The following is a 15,588-nucleotide window of genomic DNA, read 5'->3' on the forward strand; positions in this document are numbered from 1 at the left end:
GTCTGGTGCAGAATTTTGTTTTCTTCCCCTGAGTGCAGTTTTGGTTCCTTAGTCTGAACTAGACTCCTCCCCGACCACTAGTACATACTTGTAGGTTGTATGTATGGTGTTTTATGGCATGTAATATCGTGATTCTATTCTATTACCTACGTATGCGTATTATGCATAATATTGAGAAATGATAATTCAATTATTTTTGAATACTTGTTATGCATATGGATGGAATACAATTATATGTGAAGAATCATGATTGATTACTATGACCCACTGTTTTGGTTAAACATTCGGGATTGTTTGTATTGTGTGATTGACGCTTGCTATGCGTGTGTATGCTTGAATCGAAACGGGTCGGGGGCTAGGTTGAGTTATGACTCGGGCTTTGTGATCAATGAGTCGTCCCGGGCTTTGTGATCAATGGGACAGCCTTGATCGTGGATCAATGGGCTCACACCTGAGCTACCGTTGCAGTGTGCTTGTGAGGGTCTGGAGGCTTTCCCACTTGGTGTTAACACACTTGCGTGCTCGGTATGGTGGGGTTATGTAACCATGTAGGTTAACACATAATCGGTAACTCACCTCTAGTGAATTCAAGTAGACTAAGCACTAGGCTTTCGCCCGATGGGCTCATGTGTTATGATGGCGTGTTGTACTTGATGTTAACACACGTGCCTAAAGGTGGCTATTGGGACAATGACGCACTTTCGGCTAAGGTCATCTCGCGGCCAATTAGGCTTGTGCGAACCCATTTAACCATTCTTGCAGTGTGCTTGTACAAGTATCTTGACAATAGACATGGGTGTAACTCATCGAGGGTGTGTTCTATAACCTAGTCGAGGCGTTAACGCGTTTCTGGATTCCCCGTACATGGGTATGGGTTTGCATACTTGTTTGGTTTATACAATTGTGTATTTGTGGTATGATGAGTCCAATGGTGGACAAATCTTTGTTTGCTCCGTACTTGTACCGGATGTGAGGACAAACCCCGAATCAACGGTGGATTCGTTTTACTATGCATGTACCCTTTAGATCCGAGTGAACCCATAGGATAGGCGGACTCACTGAGATTTAGTAATCTCATCCCATTCCAATTCTATTTTTTTTCCAGGTGGATCGAGGCAAGATCGCGGTAAAGGCAAGATGGACTAGCCCTATAGCGTTTCTTGATGGATACTTATCTTTTGTTCCGTTTCGTGCTTATCTTAGTTTTTGTTTTGGATGATGTACTAGCTTATGCGGTGTATTATTTTGGCCATGATACATTCGGCTTTTGTACCTTGTACTGATGATGCACTTTCCTTTCCGCTGCGATATTATGTTATGTTGTCTTTATGTACCATTATTAGCATTACATGCATATTATTCTAGACATATATGTGTGGGGTGTTACAAATATTATTATTATCATTATTTTTGTAAAATGGTAGTTGAACATTTTATTATTATTACTACTAATCTATAAAATAGAAAAGTATTTTAAAATTTATAATATTTAATGATAATATGAGTTACAATATTTAAAATATTGAATTGTATAAAAAAATATAATTTTATAAAATATTTATTATTATTATTATTATTATTATTATTATTATTATTACTATAGTTTTTTTAAAAGTGCTATATGAATTTTATATTACTAATTTCTTTAAAAATAATAATTTAAAAAATTTTAATATTCAATAATAATAGAAGTTATAATGGTATTAAAATGCTTTTATTATGTGAATTGAGATTTAAATTTTAAAAACTAATTAAAAATAATAATTTGAAAAAAATTTTGGTTACATAATAAATTGTATAAAATATAATATTATTTAAAATATAGAGATATAATTATATTATTTTTTATTTTTATTCTTGTTATTATTGCTATTATTATTATTAGTAATTATTAATAATTAATATAGTGTCAATATAATATATTTGATGATTATATATATATGAATATAATATATTTGTTGACATTGCATCATATAGAAATAAAAATGGATAATTTTTTATTATTATTATTTATTTTATTTCTTCTTGATTATAAATTATTTATAAAAAATATTTATATATATATATATATATATATATATATATATATATATATATATACATACATACATATTTATTATTTTCATATTTATTTATTTCTTCTTAATTAATATATATTAAAATTGTATTCAGATTTTTTTTTATATTTTCTACTATTGCAAAATAGATAAGTAATTATAATTTTTATAAATAATAAAATTTTTAATCATAGTAGCTGAATATTATATTATATATTATTTATTTTTATTATTATTTTAATTATAATTATTTTATTATTTATTATTAGATGAATATTATATCATAATTTATTATTAATATTATTATTACTTTGTTTATTATTATTCTTATTATGATTATTATTTTAATTATTATTATTATTATTTTAATTATTTTAATTATAATTATTAAGTTTATTATTATTAATATCATTATCCTTATTATTATTATTATTTTGTTTATTATTATTGTTATTATTATTTTTTATTTTATTTCTTCTTGATTATAAATTATTTAAACAAAATATTTATTAGTTATAATTGATTATTTGTTGACTATATATTTTTTAGAAATAAGATATTTTTTAATGTAGAGATATCGCAATTAATAATGAATATTAAAAATCACTCATTTTAAAAAATAATCAATATTATTATTATTAGCTAGATATTAAATTATTATTATTATTATAAATTATTAATAGTGATGGTTTAATATTATATTATTATTATTATTATTATTTATTTTAATATAGGGTTTGTACTTAGAATAGTTACAACATGATTGGTCTATATTATGCTAGAACCTCAAAATGTTATTCTAAAAATGTTTATAAATAATGACAATTTTAATTAATATTGAAAATTCTACGAGGTTAACTAATCAACATTAGTGTTATATTAGAATGACACGTCATCATTAGATTTAGGGTTGTTACCAAAGGTTGTCATCATGACAACATTGGATTTATAGTAAGTAGATTATAAATTATGTTAGATCCTCAAAATTTTATTCTAAGAATATTTATAAATAATGACAATTTTAATTAATATTGAAAATTCTATGAGGTTGACACATCAACATTAGTGTTATATTAGAATGACACGTCATCATTAGGTTTAGGGTTGTTACCAAAAGTTGTCATCATGACAATCTTGAATTTATAGTAAGTAAATTATAGATTATGTTAGAACCTCAAAATGTTATTCTAAGAATGTTTATAAATAATGACAATTTTAATTAATATTGAAAATTCTATGAGGTTGACACATCAGCATTAGTGTTATATTAGAATGACACGCCATCATTAGATTTAGGGTTGTTACCAAAGGTTGTCATCATGACAACCTTAGATTTATAGTAAGTAGATGACATTATTTAAAGAAATTGATATAATTTATAAAGAATTCAATAATACAATGAAAGAAATAAATAAAAATATTATTTTATTAATAAAAAATACTAATAAAATTACAGATTATACATTTCATAAAATAAAAAATGGCTGTAATAAAATAAGTAATATACAAAATACCCTCGATGATATTAATAGCGTTAAGGAAATTAATGAACATATAAATATTCAGAAAATTAGGGAAATTCCAATCAATTAGAAACTCTATTAAATCATGAAGAAAATAATATAAGTATAACAATAAACGATTTAAAAGAAACATTAGTTAGGTCAAAAGAATGAACCCAATTAGATAAAATAGTAAAACTAGAACCTAAAACGATATCTATGTTAATAAATCTATCATCTGGAGGACATAAAAATAGAATACATGAAAGCATTAAGAAGATATGATGATATTGAAAAAATTAGACAATTAATGGAACAACTACAAATAATAGAAGAAGAAAATAAACAAGTAGAAAAAATTTTAAAAAATAGAAGCTAAGGAAGAAATTAGGATCTTCATGGTTATTGCTGTATTTTTTTTTCAAAACTTGGTTATCTAAAAAATATTTCTCGAAATTAGGATCTAAATCAGATATAGATGAAATATTTATGCAAAAGGAGAATCAAGTAATTCTAAACAAAAAAGAAAACTAGAAGAGTATTGGAATCCTCATAGTTGTTGAGAAAACTATGAAAATGAAACTATGATTCGTAGCGGTTATTATACAAAGGTTGGTGGAAAATAGTGGACAAAAGTTTTAGAGAAATTAAACCCCACTATGAAATTCATCCTCAAAAATTAGAACGTAAATACCACAATGAGTAATCTTGGATGTAGAGCGCCGAAATGCATTGATAATTAAAACATACGGATGATTCACTACTTCAAAAAAACACATCTAACCTCGGACTCGAAATGCATTTAATCTCAGCTACAGAAGCGAAGTAATGAAGGACGTCATGAAAAGTTACCACGTTACCCCTTAGATTTTTAACAACCGAGGGGTAAAGTTATGTGCACATGGGTTCGATCCCCAACATTTGTATTTTTATTATTTTCAAAACTAATGCATCATACCTCTCGGTTTATCAATAAAACTGAGGGGTAACATATTTTTTTTTAACTCGTTACATTGTTTGCACATAAGATTAATAAATTAATTTGTTTACAAACTACATTGTTTAACTAGAATATTATGTTGTTTACATAGAATATTAAAGTAAAAATTAATTTTTCAGTGAAAACAAAATGCTGGATCTTCGAATCATTGATATTTGCGATAGATCAAAATGTTGGATGCTTGCATTTGTTTCTGGTATAAAGCAAAAAAGGGTTAGATAAAGAAATGGCTTTTCGCTCAAATAAATATTTAAGAAAACAAAGCTTGAACCTAAATAATTTTCTGCTCTTGCAATCTGGCATAGAGTACTTTTTTAAGCGTCTATAGGTTTTAACCACTTCATGTTTTATTTAGGTTAAAAATGTTAATATTTAACTTTTACAATGGATGTCTCTTAAGTTTTCACGTGGATCACTAATAGAAGTGTCTCTAGCGTTGATACTCATGAAATGGACGACACAAATTTGTTTAAGGACGATAATCAATATTCTAATTATTATGCCAAAATTATTCCTTCGGTTTCTCAAAAAACTGAGGTAAAACGAGTATAATTTTTTGTTGTATAAGTCTTTCGGTTAGGTCCATGAATCTATGTATAATTGGATTATGATTTTAGGCTTTTTTGTTGGGTATTTGCTATTTAAATATGTATCTCTTATATGCTTGCAGGTGTGACAATCTTATAGCTTAGACCAACAAGGCATAACATAGGGTTTTGGCTATTCTCAAGCGAAACCTTAGAAAGGCAAGGTTTTTTTGGGAAATCTTTGAAGTTATCTAAGGGAAATGGGGAATTGGGAAACACTTATTTACACCATAGATTTGGATTATTCAGATATTGAAGGTTGAAGAGGTTGAAAAACACTTGGTTAGAAAATAGGGTTAATTTTTTGGGCGCCTTCAGGGTTGTTCTTGGGAATATGAAGGCAAAGGCTATTTTCTTGTAACTCATCTGTAATCTCTTGTAACAACTTTATGATTATAGTGAATTGGAGAGTTGTTATCTCCCCCAGAGTAGATCGTTTGATCAAACTGGGTAAATTAACATTCATCTTTTTCTCGCCTTATTCTGTTATATTATGTGTGTAGGAATTATTATTGTTGTAGATCATTTATTTTGGTTGCTACTATTCTTTGCCTTATAAATTGATATTGAATTTTGTCGTAATTCACAACAAGTGGTGCGGTGAGCATGGAGCAAAGAGGTACTGTTTACAAGTGAGCACCATGGTTAGATGAGAGATCAAATTTTTTTCCGATAACAACGACTACGGGTAGTGGAAAATTAAGATGCAAGCAATTTTAATTCAAGAGAAGTGTATCGATGCTTTGAAGAATGAAGCATTGATGCCTGCATGGCTTACATAGATACAGAAGACCGAAATATTGGATAAGGCTAGGAGTGCCATTATGTTATGCCTCAGGGATAAAGTTCTAAGTGAAGTCTCCAGGGAGAAAACTGCGGTAACTATGTGGGAAAAAATTGAATCATTGTAGATGACAAAGTCTTTGCCTCACAAGTTGTATATGAAACAACAATTCTATTTATTTCGAATGGTGGAGAACAAGTCCATAGTTGAGTAGCCTATAGAATTTCACATGATTATCGATGATCATGAGAATTTTAAAGTGACGATTGGTGATGAGGACGAGGCTTTGCTCCTGTTGAGTTCATTATCCAGATCCTTTGAGCACTTTAAGGATTCCTTCTTTATGGTAGGAAGGTACTATTACTTTAGCTGAAGTCTAGACGGCGGTTACATCAAAAAAAAATTCAAAGTTGAAAGATTTGAAGATTTAAGATAGTGGTGAAGGCTTAAATGTGTCAAGAGGAGGAAGTGAGTGTAAAGGGATGTCCAAATCAAAGAGGTCTGACAAGTCAAAGGTAAAAAAATTTAATTATCAGAAAATCAGTCACTTTAAAAGGGATTTTTCTGAGAGAAAGGTCAATGAAGATAGTTGGGTCAAAGACTTAGGTTTCTCTTATCACATGTGTCCAAGAATACAATACTTTGGAACTTTGAAGATGGTGCAAGGTGGAGTTGTTTTCCTTGGTGATAATAAGGCATGCAAGGTTCATGGTAATTGTACGGTCACATTTAATATATTTGATGACCGTGAACTTCTTATTCACAATGTGAGGTATGTTTTAGAACTCAGGCTAAATTTGTTATCTATAATTAAGTATGTTTGATGATCTAGGATATTGCACTAGAGTTGAACATGAAGTGTTGAAGATTTTGCATGATAACAAAATATGTGGTCTATATATTTTAGAAGATTCAAATGTTGTTATTCATTCATTGTTAACTAGTGGGGGCTTTCATGACAAGGAAGAACTATGGAATTTGAGTTAAAGGGGTTATGAATGTATTGAAAAAGTTTCAGAGAAGTATAATGCATTTTGCATAAATCAATGAATAGAAATGCAAGTTACTGCGAAAATCAGACGAAAAGGCAAAAAATTGAAATATGGGGGGAAAAATCAGCCAGTGAACAGTGTCGTCCATACAGATGAATAGTGTCGTCCGTATAGATAAATAGTTTTATTCGTACGGTGAATAGTACTATTCGTACGTTGAATAGAGATTTTGGGTTTTCGGACTTTTACGACAATTTCTCGTTTTGCATGTTTTGGGCTCTTTCAGTCCGATCCATGAATCCATGTATAATTGGATTGTAATTTTGGGCTTTGTTTGTTGGGTATTTGTTATTATAAATATGTATCTCTTATATTCTGGCAAGTGAGACAATCTTAGAGCTTACAGCAACAAGGGAGAGCAAGGGTTGAAAGACATAGCATAGGATTTTGGCTATTCTCAAGGGAAATCTTAGAAAGGCAAGGGTTTTTTGGGAAACCTTTGGGGTTATTCAAGGGAATTGGGGAATTTCGAAACACTTGTTTACACCTTAGATTTGAATTTTCATTGAAGGTTGAAGAGGTTAGAAAACACTTGGGTAGAAAATAAGGATAATTTTTGGGCGCCTTCAGGGTTGTTCTTGGGAACGTAAAGGCAAAGGCTATTTTCTTGTAACTCATCTATAATCTCTCGTAACAAAATTTTGAATATAGTGAATTGGAGAGCTGTTCTCTCCCCCAGAGAGTAGATCGTTTGATCAAACTAGGTAAACAAACCTTCGTCTTTTTCTCGCCTTATTCTGTTATACTATCTGTGTCTAAATTATTATTGTTGTAGACCATTTATTTGAGTTACTACTATTCTTTGCCTTACAAATTAATATCAAATTTTGTCGTAATTCACAACAAGATTAACAACTGTTTTTTGTATTACATTGTTTACATAGAATATGAAAGTACATTGTTTACAACAAATCTTTGGTGATATTCAAATTTGATGCATATCCTTTGTTCCCCCGAAAAAATCCCATACCTTATCCAACTAATAATTTTTATTTTCTGCACTTGCAATCCATCCAAGAGATCTGTTTCCCAAGTAGCAACTCATTAAATGGACGGTGGTAAATATTTCCTCTCTTTTGGGCGGCTACATATAGGTTAGTATTATGATACAATTTGTTTAACAAAAGTTTTATTATTAAATCTGAATATTAAACCTGTCGATTTTATGACAAAAACCAAGGTGAATAATTTTTTTGTTATTTAAAATTACATTGTTTACACATAATATTAAAATAAATTATTTACAAAAATATTTGCTCTTATTACAGAATATCTCCACTGATATTCATCTCCCGATAAGTTATTTGTTCCAATAATAGAAATTTTTTTCAAAGGTTAAGCTCTTTTCTTTGTTTAACTTTTCAAATATTATGCATCCTTTTTTGTTTACATTTTAAACAAGAATGATTTTTTGCATTTGCAATCTATCAACTGATTACTTTTCAAAGGTTGATCTCTCTTCTTTAACTGAGGGTTGTTCAAAAAATACAACAACAACATTATGTGAGATAAATTGTAAGGGCCGAAAAAATATTTTGTTCAAGATAGAAGAATATTGAATATTTTTTCTGTCTTACAATCCATCCAAAAGAATGATGCGTACTAGTTTAGGGCGGCAACATATATAAGTTAGGATCATGGTAAAAAAAATTTAACGAGTGCTTTTATAGTAAAAATTGATTATGTTATCCCTCAGTTTATAAGAAAACCGAAGTGATAGATCATTTAGTATTTACTTATAAACAAATAAAAACATAAACTGCAAGAGATGGGATTCGAAACATGTATTGATCTTTTCCCCTCGGTTTTATAAAAAACTAAGGGAATATGTTGTTTATATATATATATATATATATATATATATATATATATATATATATATATATATATATATATATATATATATATATATATATATATATATATATATATATATATATATGTATGTATGTATGTATGGTTGACAACATTGAGAAAATTTATTCTTAATCATATTACAATGTTGTTTAAAATAAAGTCTTTTGTATGATTACTGCAACACACAAAGAATTTATGAATGGTAAAAAATTGAAAAAGAATATAATACATGTTACTTCAGTCTTATTCAATATTATTGTTTTTTTTGGCAATAGAAGTAATTTATAATCTTTTTTTAGATACCGAGGGTAAAAGTACCCATTTAATTGTATTATTTATTTGAAAAGAAAAACTTTTTACCTCGGTTTTTCGTCATAACCGAAGATAAAATAAGTGTGTTTATTGAGTTTCTTTGTCGTTCTTAAACAAATATTTGTCGTTCATTTAGTGAGTATCAATGCTCAAGACACTTCTACCACATTAATCTATGAGAAACATTAGTGATTCACGTGAAATCAAAAAATCATTCATTCAAAAGGCTAATGCCACATTATATTTTTGAATCACAAACATTATGAATTTCATACATTGATAATGAAAGCATTTGTCATGATAACATTGAAACTTAAAGAAACTTGAAAAAGTTCTCTATGACGGATTGGTAGAGATGAAAAATATTTTGGTTCAAGATTGATTTTCTTACATAATCTCCTATCATATAACTGAATATTTATTTTGTTTATCTAACCCTTTTTTTATACCTTAAACAAAAGCATGCAATATCTATCATTTCATCATCCCCAAGATTCATTGAAACAAGGATCCAACATGTAATCTTCACTGACAGTGATGATGATGAATCCTACTCAAAATTTGTTATATATTTTAAGTTGTAAATTGAAACCAAAACAATCTAAAACAAGAAACTTTCTATATTAATCGAGGGGTAAAGTAACACCTTTAAATAAAACAAATTGGTAGTTGTTGGGGAGCAAATCCACTACAAGTACAATCTTTTTTCGAAGGAGTTAAAACAAAGATGTAAAATAACACACTTTTTATGATGTCCTTCGTTACCTTACCTGTGAAACTGAGGTTATACTTCATATCCAACCAAAGTTAAATGTATTTTTCCTTGTAGTGAATGTTTGATGTTAGTTAGTGAAGTATGGATGTAACTTAGAAATATTAGTTGTTGTTTTTATTGTTATTATTGTGAGAAACATTAAGATTGAACAACATTAAACATTTTTAAAAAGCATGTATTGAGATGATACTATATTAACGAATCAACATTCGATCAAAACCTTTCTTTCCTCTTGCAATCCATCATGGTAAATAATTTTGTACTTGTTGGTTTCTCCTCAGCGAAGAAACCAATCGAGGTGAAAAGTAGGGGATTTCACCTAGGTGGGAAAACCAAGGGACGAAAAAAGTAGCAAACTTTACATTTCACACTTCGTTACCTCGCCTACAAAACAAAGGTAAAAGTCATGTTTTCAATGAAATCCTTTAGTTGGAACTAGTCATTTGTATTATGGTCATCACTTTTGTTGAAACAATAGTATTTAGATTAATCTAGGCCCGACCATTCCCGAACCTTCTTTAAAAATTCTCCTCTTTCCTGAACTATCTAATGACACGCTATTGAAAATTACTCTCCCCATATGTGTTTAGAAGCGTGTAATCGTGTTATCTAGACGGGGGAGACACTCTTAGGCTTTGTTTGCGAGTTAGGAGGGAAAGGGAGAGGAGGGCATCGAAAAATAGAAAAGATTAGGTGAAAAGAATTGAAAGATTGGGTAGGAGGATCTGATTTTATTCATAACATAAAAAAAAACCCATAATATGGGAGAACTAAAAAATTATAGTGAATGGGGATTTTGAAGAGTTTTGGAGGGATTATATAAATTTTCCAAATATCTTTTACGTTGTTATAGTATTTTGAAAATTAAAAATATAATTATGGTAATGACTTTTTTATCATTCTAATCAAAAATCACTTTTTCAAAAAATGTCAAATATTTTCTTATATTTTTTTCAAATTTCATTTTCAAAATCCCTTCCCTCCTCTCCCCTCGAAACTCGCAAACAAAGCCTTAAACTTTATTTACGGAGGAGAGAGGAGGAGAAGACAAGTACTCCTTTTATCAAGTTCATGTACTCTGATCGCCAACCTAATGTACTATATATCCTATTGAGATGGCAATATATATTAAACAATTTGTAAAAGAAAATGATGTTGAATTTTCATTACATATTAATCATAAAGGAAAATGTGAATAAAAGAATCTTTATTATGAAATACAACAAATAGTTGCATGGGTAAGCTTTTAAAATTTAAACATTTAGAGAAAGTAAGATTATATTATATTAGTAAGGTTGATTGGTAGTATATTATGAACAACTTTTCGTGTATACACTTTTCTTGCTTAGGGTTGAATTGGATCTGGACTTGATGGCTTGGATGGACCACGAAGAATCTGCAACAAAAGGCCATCAAATTCTTTTGAAATCTGATCATCTTGCAAAGGTCTACAATCGAATCCAGTATAATACAAATTCATTTATCCACTGTTAAAACAAAGAAAGCCATATTCTTCATAGATAGCGGATTGTTTAATTTTCAATTTTCTAAATAACTGCAATATAATGTTTTATTCTATATTATAGCCTATTCTAGTTACATCAAAGTTTGAATTGAATAATTTTGTTTTCAATTAACACATTTTTCGATCTGTTCAATTGATCCCATTTGGTGTCTTATTCGTGAATGGGTGTGGAAATTCATCCTAAAGGTTGCAATGTTATGTTCTATTTAAATATTAAAAAAAAAAAAAAAATACTTGAATTTGACTGATGAATGAGATCTTTGATATACATATATTAGCAACACAATTCCTCTCATATTATTAATGAAATTGTATATGAGATATAAATATATCTTAAAAATTAATTTAATTTCATTTGTCATAACTTTAAATTAAAGTTATATATTTGACATTTAGAATGATTCTATTGAGACTAGAAATCACCAAAGTGACATTTCTTTTATAGATTTGATCATGAGAAATGTTGAATGTTAGTAGTGTGTATGTTTATATATATGTGAGTATTAATTGGCCCAAAGGAAAATTGATATTTGACATGATTATATACACACTTGTAATGATAAACCTGTGATAATTTTAAGGCTTCACATATGAATGATAAATCAATCCAAAGAGGGGTTTATTATTTGACATGTTTTATTATTAATGTTGGATCGTTATAACAAGAGTATCGCTAGCAATTAATATTATTGTCCAAAGACTTGATATTGATGGTGCACTAGATATCTTGAGATGAGTTATGACATTAATTGAGCATATATTATTTAAGTTTATTTATGATTTATTTCAAATTATTTGTTTTAGTTTTTAATGGTGCCAATTTTAAGGACCGGAAGGAAAACATTCTAATTGTTTTTTGGCTGCATGGATCTTGACCTTGCATTAATGATAAATCGGCCCCTTCTCCTAAAGACTTTAGTACCTTTAATGAAAGGAAAATTATGAGAAATGGGATCGCTCTAATCGCATGAGTTTTATGTTCATAAAGTACGGTGTTCCAGAGGCATTCAAGGATACTATATCTAAAGAAATAACAAATGCTAAAGACTTCCTTGCAGAAATTGAAAAATGCTTTGCTAAAGGCAATAAAGTGAAAACAAGCACACTTCTTCAAAGCTTGGTTTCTATAAAGTATAGAGGCAAAGGAAACATAAGAAAGTATATTATGGAAATGTCTAATATTGCTTCCAACAAACCTAAGGCACAAAATCTTGAGTTGTCGGGTGACTTACTCGTGCATTTGGTGTTAATATCTCTTCCTGCACAATTTGGTCAATTTAAGATAAACTATAATTGGCAAAAGGAGAGAGTACAAAGTGGACAAATTTTTATAGAACATTTAAGGACAAACTCCATGATAGCGGACCCTATGACAAAGGGGCTTCCACCCAAGGTCTTTCATGAGCAAACTGCTCACATGGGTGTTATAGAATTAGAGGATTCTTTGGTTTAGTGGGAGTTAGTCATTGTTATCAATTATGTTCTATGTTTGATAGTATATTCATATTACGTTCTGATCAGAAATAAAGTTTAGTTCTTCAGTTTATTGCACTTTGTATGATAATATGGATTTCATTAAAGTAAGGTGGACCAGTTGAAAATTGACATGTATTGATCACCTTCATGTGATTTTCATGCTGCACATTTCATGATTAATCTATGTCATTTAGTTGTGTTTATATTTGTGATCATTGATGGGTTTAATTATGACTGATATAATGAAAACCGCTTTGGTCCTATATATTGATGTAATTAATGGACGAGATGAGGATATGTCCAATGTTTATAATGGAAAATTTTGAGCTCATAAAGTCTAACACATTTATAAGGATACATATATGACCAGTGGGAGATTGTTAGAATTTTTTGGGGTCATACATGTAATAAATTAATGTGTTAGGACCATTATTTAATTAGCCAAATTAAAGTGATCTATTTAATGTAAAATTTATGGCTAAGGATGTAATTGTCATGAAAAATATTGTGTAGATACCAAAAGTCTTATTTCTATTATTTGTGATGGGTAAAATTGGAATAAGAAAACTTGAATAATCATGACCCTTCATGAAAGGGCATGAGATTCTAAACTTGAATAGGCATGACTCTTCATGAAAGGGCATGTAATTCATATAAATAAGGGGTTATGGTCCCCAATTGTAGACACGACACTAGAAAAATATCATAGAATATTTATTCTCTTTATCCCATTGAAAGAGAAACTAAGGAATTAAGGAATCTACAAATGGAAGGTCATTTTCCTATCAAGATCATCTTCTTCTCATTAAAAATTCATGAATTTTAAAGGTACGCTTCCGCTTTATATTTCATCATGAATTGAGTATGGGTTCATAATAAAGTCTTGATTAATTAAGAAAAATTTCCAACACCTTCTGCTTTTGCCTCTATTGATATTTAACAAGGATACGTACAAGTTTATTAATTTGCTAATAGGTGCTGAGATTTGAAAGTGGGAGTTATGTGTTTTGGAACAAGAAGACATGCACATATATATAGAGACTATGTTGCTAGCTTTCCTTCGCATGAAGGGATGAATTTTGAAATTCTTTAAATTTGACTGAGTATTAATTCATATGGTTTAAAACTTGAAGGTTGAAACAATCAAACTTGTTAATTGGGCACAAATACTAAACATGAAAACGAGTATGGTCAAATAAGTAATTAAACATTCAATATGATGTATTGCAATACCAAGTAAAAGTGATATATATCAAGGACAGATTCTTGTTCAATGTGCAGGACATTTGAAAACAAAAACCCTAATTTTCTTGATTTGAAGTCAAATTGCATTGTCAATGTCATTATCAATCTTATAATAATCCATTCATATTGGAATCACGCAAATCTAGCACCACTAGTCCACTAACATGGAGTGTTTGTATACAGATTTAGATACGATCCACACAATTTTACCCCTCACTCTTTATGATGTGTCTACTTTTTCTTTCTCTAAAAGTTATTGTAATTTTAAAATTTAATATAATTTTTTAATAATTTTTTTATATTTTATTTCTAATATATAGTTATTTATTCAAATTTTTTTATTTAGTTACATCAATAAATATATTTTTTATGAGTCTAAAAAATAATACTTCACTAATGTTGGAAGTAATTCATATTCAGAAGTTATTGTTAGAGTCAGAAGTTTTTGAGGTGATTACTCAGAAGCAGTGTTGCTTAGAAGCAAAAGCTTATGAGGTGAATGTTTCAGAAGTGTGTTTAGCTTATGGAGTTTAGTTTGTTTTGTTTGCTTAGCTATTAAGTTTATGATGCCTACGTGGCAATTTAAGGGAAATTTAGTATTTTTAGTATGTGGTTTATGTAGCTCTAGTTTTCTGTGTATAAATAGACTAGTAGTAGTTGTCATTTAAACCTAATCATTTAACAGCTTTTGTAGCCTTAATTATAGAGAATATAATATTCCTTTTGCTTTCTTTCATCATCTTGTGCACTAACAATTGGTATCAGAGTTCTGGTTCGGATCCACGAAGAAACACGAGTGAAACGTTGAGGCATTGTGTGATTGATTTTGGTTCTTGTATTCGTGTTGAATCTTGAACAAAATTGGAACAGAATCATATTTTCTGATTCTGCGGGATTGGGAAACACTGTGTTTGTTTGGTGGGATCTGAGTGACTTGCACAAGGTTTAAATGAGTGGAAGTAATTTGAATACAAAACTTCTAGTGCTTGATGGAAAGAATTGGAATAGGTGGATGATTCAAATACGTGTGTTGTTCGGTGCTCAAGATATTCTTGAGCTTGTTACCGAAGATTATGTTCCGGTTGCAGCGGATGCGACGGAGAAACAAAGAGAAACACATAGAGAAGAAAGGATGAAAGATCAAAAGGTGTTGTTCTACATCGATCAGTGTGTAGATGTGAACGTGTTTGAGAAGATTGTTGATTCATCGACGCCGAATGCTGCGTAGGATACTGTAGCGGGGAAAATCTGATATCGAAGCCATGAAATTGACTCGAATCAATATTCCGTTTGAAATCGCCACCGCGCTTTATTTTTTCAAAGGAAAAGGGAAAAGAACGTAAAACCCAAAGTTTTGTTTTTTTAAAACAAGAAATAGATCTCAGGTACGGGTGTTGATTATATGAGGGGAAGGTT

This window comes from Vicia villosa, linkage group LG1 (assembly GCF_029867415.1).
Source record: "Vicia villosa cultivar HV-30 ecotype Madison, WI linkage group LG1, Vvil1.0, whole genome shotgun sequence".
Lineage (NCBI taxonomy): Eukaryota > Viridiplantae > Streptophyta > Magnoliopsida > Fabales > Fabaceae > Vicia > Vicia villosa.